The sequence below is a fragment of the Pipistrellus kuhlii genome, unplaced genomic scaffold (assembly GCF_014108245.1).
Source record: "Pipistrellus kuhlii isolate mPipKuh1 unplaced genomic scaffold, mPipKuh1.p scaffold_m20_p_16, whole genome shotgun sequence".
Taxonomy (NCBI): domain Eukaryota; kingdom Metazoa; phylum Chordata; class Mammalia; order Chiroptera; family Vespertilionidae; genus Pipistrellus; species Pipistrellus kuhlii.
The window spans coordinates 4298487-4303792 of NW_023425471.1; the positions used below are offsets into that span (position 1 = coordinate 4298487).

Here is a 5306-nt window from a genome sequence, read left to right on the forward strand (position 1 = left end):
GAACCAATTTGAGATATATATAAATGTGGTTACTAAGTTTCTTTCAGCAAATGTTTGGTTGAAGTCTGGAATGTCTTCCTCCTCCCATTCCTGGAATTCTGCAGTAATTCCATGAATATTAATTGTATCTTATCACAATAATCATAAGTTCTTTAGGGATAGAGATTATATTTTCATTAACTTATTCATTCAATAAATTTATTAAATACCTTCTATGAGTCACTATGGATGAGACAGAAAGAAAATGTTGTTTTTAAAAAGGTATGTGTATGTCCATATATATGTGGGGAGGCAAGAAAAGAGTGACTACTTAGCCTAATTTTCTTTTATTCCTTGGTGTAAAACTACTTTTACATGAGCAAACGAATTAAGTTGCAACTCCTTTATACAAAGCAGTGAACAAGGAATTGAAGCCAGAAACTGAAAATTACTTCAATTTTGTAATGTTTTCTTTTGAATGTTTGCTCTTTCTGAATGACCAGCATCACAGTCCTATATACTCAGTGCAAGTTAACTTCAGTTGACAGTTTTCTTAAATAGTTAACTCTTCCCTATCCCCATTTATTACATTTTCTTCTATTTTAAAGCAGTTGAAAGTGCTAGTCTCTGAAAGGGATTATGTGGGTTAATTAGCATTTAAAAGCCCCTTTATTTGGTCAGTATTTAAAATCTCTAAATACCACACCACTCTCTATTCCTCTCCCTGTTTTGTGAATGGGAAAGTGAGATGAAAAACTCCAGCCACATATGTGAGAATGCCTGAGACTGAACCCAGCCAGCCCATTCCGCTATCAGATTTGGAAATCATGTCTTTAGTATCAGGTTGCTTGTGAAATCTTTGTCAAACCTCTTTTTGTACACGCTCATAAATAATACTTCCGAGAGTATCAGTAATAGTCACAAGACACAGCTGATGAATTTCAATGACTAAACTGCCTTGGAGAAAATGAATGGACTGTTAATAGGATCTCTCTTAAATAATAGCTAAATTATTAAACTGTAGTGTGGTGGGTGTCACTTCCTTAGTATAGTAAATTAGATTTGAAGATGCCAGTGTGAATGTCTCAGGAATATTACATTGCACAGCCCTTTGAAATTTTTTTTTTTTCTGTTTAGGAACTTAAAAATAACCTTCATTGTTAAAAATATTACATATGTCTCCTTTTCCCTCACTGACCTCTCCTGCCTGCTCCTGCCCCCCAGTACATGCCCTCAACCCCCTACTGTCTGTGTCTATTGGGTATCCTTATATGCATGCATACAAATCCTTTGGTTATCTCTTACCCCCCTCCCACCTTCCCCTGCCTTCCCTCTGAGATTTTACATCTGTTTGATGCTTCTATGTCTCTGTATCTATTTTTGTTCATCAGATAATGTTCATTATAGTCCACAAATGAGTGAGATCATGTGATGTTTATCTTCCTCTGACTGGCTTATATCACTTAGCATAATGCTCTCTAGGTCCAGCCATGCTGTTGCAAAGGGTAAGAGTTTTTCTTTTTTACAGCAGCATAGTATTCCACTGTGTGGATGTACCACAGTTTTATAATCCATTTATTTACTGACTAGAGGCCTGGTGCATAAAATCTGTGCACAGGGGGGTGTCCCTCAGCCCAAGCTGAACCCTCTCCAATCTGGGACCCTCCGGGATATCCGACCAGCAGTCAGACATCCATCTCACAATCCGGGACTGCTGGCTCCCAACCACTTGCCTGCCTGCCAGCCTGATCACTCCCTAACCCCTCCCTTGCCAGCCTGATCAATGCCTAACTGTTCCCTTGCTGACCTGGTCACCCCTAAGTGCCCTCCCCTGCCAGCCTGGTCACCCATAAGTGCCCTCCCCTGCCGTCCTGATTGCCCCTAACAGCCTCTGCCTCAGCCCCTGCCACCATGGCTTTGTCCAGAAGGATGTCCAAAAGATGTCTGGTCTAATTACCCTGTTTCCTCGAAAATAAGACAGTGTCTTATATTAATTTTTTCTCCCAAAATTGAGCTAGGTCTTATTTTCAGGGGATGTCTTATCTTTCCATGCGCTAGGTCTTATTTTTGGAGGATGTCTTATTTTCGGGAAAACACGGTAGCATGTTATCCCTTTATTAATATAGATGGGCATTTAGGCTATTTCCAAATCTTAGCTATTGTAAATTGTGCTGCTATAAACATAGGGGTGCATATATCCTTTCTGATTGGCGTTTCTGAGTCTTGGGCTTACTGTGTCATATGGAAGTTCCATTTTTAATTTTACAAGGAAATTCTAAACTGTTTTCTGCAGTGGCTGTACCAGTCTGCATTCCCACCAGCAGTGCAAGAGGATTCCTTTATCTCCACATCTTCACCAGCACTTGTCCTTTATTGATTTATTGATGACAGCCATCCTGACAGGTGTAAGGTGATACCTTATTATCATTTTGCATATCTCAGATGATTAGTGACTTTGAGCATTTTTCTCATATGTCTCTTGGCCTTCTGTATGTCTGCTTTCAAAAAGAGTCTATTTAGATCCTTTGCCCATTTTTTATTGGATTGTTTATTTTCATTATAGGGGGGGAAGATTTTAAATGTTTCTACATGTTTTCATAGTTTTCAGCTGTCTTTCCTTTACCAGAGCTCATGCTTATTTCTATTTTTCATTGGCTTTTATTAGTAGAAGGTGTAGCAGACAGCTTTGATTTTTCTGACACCCCCTTTGGTATCCACCTCTATGCCAAAGGCTCTTTCCTGCAAACACCTGCACTGCCTTTTCTAGCCCTGGGGGCATCTGGGCCCACCTTCAGGTAAAGTCAGAAGTGCTGGAAACTAATCCTGCCCTGGCTGTTCTCATATAATGATGGCTGTGAGTTTGTGGATAAATACTCAGTTGCCTCACCCCTCCATCGGAACAATGAAGAGGTGTGGTAACTCTTGGGTATGGGACAACAGTGGGCTCTGGGAGTTTCCCAGTAGGACTGAGCTCCAGTGACCCCCAGGGTTTTATAACATTCCCTTTGTTGGCTGTCTTCCATTTCTGTCTCAATTTCCCTACTGGTGTTTCCTAAAATTACTACCCAAAGAAATGATTTGCACTCAAATCTTTCTGTTAGGTTCTTCTTCTAGGCCTAGAGTAATCCACACCAAGACAGAAAGTGAATATGAAGATTTTTCCTCACCAATTATCATGTAGCAAAGGCAATATTTTATAATTCCCTTTCACAGAACAACTTTGCCAAGTCCCTTGCTTGCTCTTACCAGATGGCTGCATATTACTCTGGGAAATCTATGAACTTTGTGGTTAGGTTTGATCTTGAGTTCAAATCCTGCCTTTGCCATTCACTAGCTGTTTGACTTGTATGATCTCACTACTAGTAAAGTTATTTTGCCTCAGTAAACCTCAGTTTCCCCATTTATAAAGAGGGATAATAATACCTCCCTTGAGAATTGTTAAGAGGAGTAACTATATAATGTATGTCAATAGCTCAGTACAAAGCTTGGCATATAGTAGCAAACCAATAAATGTCAGTTATTTGACCACTGATGGGTTACTCCACAGTCTTTACCAGTAGAATGTAATGTTCTTGTCCTTATAACTTTTTTCAGGAGAAATAAAGCAAATAAATACCTAGGGCATGACTATATTAAGATTTTAAGCTTCATGTGATTGCAAAACCATAGTAAAAATAACTATCAGGGAAACCTTATTTGGCTAAAAAATTTTCCAGCCTACTTGTTAATTATTTTTTTTGAAAAATTTCTGCTGTTCTAAAACTAAACTGAATTGTATTAGTATTCCACCCTTATAGTTCTATGACAAACAAAAAAAGTTATAATAAGCAAAAAACAACCAAAATAAAATAAAACAGGGAGAAGTGTATAAAACTATGTAGCTCAACTCTAATAGCTGAACAGAAAAGGAATTAAAATAATTTAAAAATAATAAGTGGATGACTAAGTATAAAGAAATGAAAACTTTGCAGACTATTTAAAACCTAATCAGACTATTCAGAAACTATACAAATGGATCGAGAATGGTGAATAGCCAACAAACTTTATAGATGAATTTGCATGTTTCTTTTGTTTGTTTGTTTTTGTAGCTGCTCTCCATGCCACCCAACTCTGAGGAAAGCTTGACAGATATTGAACCAGGCTAATGCTGGCAACAAATCCAATGATGATAACCTGCTTATCACTAGATCCTTCCTACTGGGTTTGCAGTTTTGATCTGTGTCCTAGACATCTGGTAGATCTTACTGATTTTGGCACTCTAATTCCCCATTATGCACCCATTTAAAATGGTGAGTTCACAAATAGTCTTGATAGATGCATCCAAGCTTGCTCAATAGCCTTTCACTTCTGGAGAGTGGATTCAATGTCATTGAATACAGGGTTGTCATGCATTATAGAAAAACAAGACCTTTGCATTGCCCACAGGGGCAGTTTGATCCAATGTGGTGGTGGAATGGCATACTGTCCTTGAATGGCATAGGCCTCCAGAGGGAGTCTCTTCAGGTCAGTGTTGAGGCACATGTATGGGGTGGTGTGGGCAAAGCTCACACATTGCTGCCTATTCTGTACCTTCCTGACCACCTGCAAAGATGACCAGAGAGTTGAATGGCCTTCAGGGTCAGGGTGACTCCAACATGACCAGACTTGTATGTTTAACACACTAACTGATAGATTTTAAATGCCAGCAGTAGTAATGGCTTGCTTAGTTGAGTTGGGAAGCATATGCCCTGGACCTGAGACCCTATACTCTCTCATCAGATATCCTTGATGTTGAAATCACCTTTGCTAATGAGAGAGCCATACTGATGGATCTATCAGAAGCTGTGCTATTGTGCTGCTGTCCTCGTCCAGTTTCTCAGCAATCATAGTAAAGGTTTTAAAGATGGTGCTAGTGCATCTAGCCAATGTGGTAACTCAGCAAAATTCCCTTCTCTGACGTGGACATGCACACCTCTTTCCCCACACATCATCTTAACTGATCCACCTTTCTTTCTGATAATACTGTCAATTTTTTTCCATGCATAAGAAGCTGGGTAAAGACATTTAATTCACATTCAATCATACCCTCCATCCCCCTGCAAATCCCCTGCCACCTCCCAGCTAATCCGTATTGTTCTTCCTCTGGCCTTCAGCCATTTCCCTTCCCACCCACTCCCCCTTTCTTCCGAGTCTTCAGTTTTTGGTTTTCACTACTATCAGTGACCAAAGACTTGAACATTTAAAATCCAGCTTTCTAGACATAGAGATAGGTGTGATTATTAAAGGAGACACACAAAGCACTGAGCATAAAGGGAAAGAATTGATATATTTGATTAAATTTAAATGAA

The 5306-nt window shown here is 39.3% G+C and overlaps 1 pseudogene; it reads right to left on the reverse strand.

Annotated features, from left to right (window-relative positions):
• Positions 1-3982: 3982 nt before the first annotated feature.
• On the reverse strand, positions 3983-5050 carry LOC118720146 (annotated as a pseudogene).
• Positions 5051-5306: the final 256 nt, after the last annotated feature.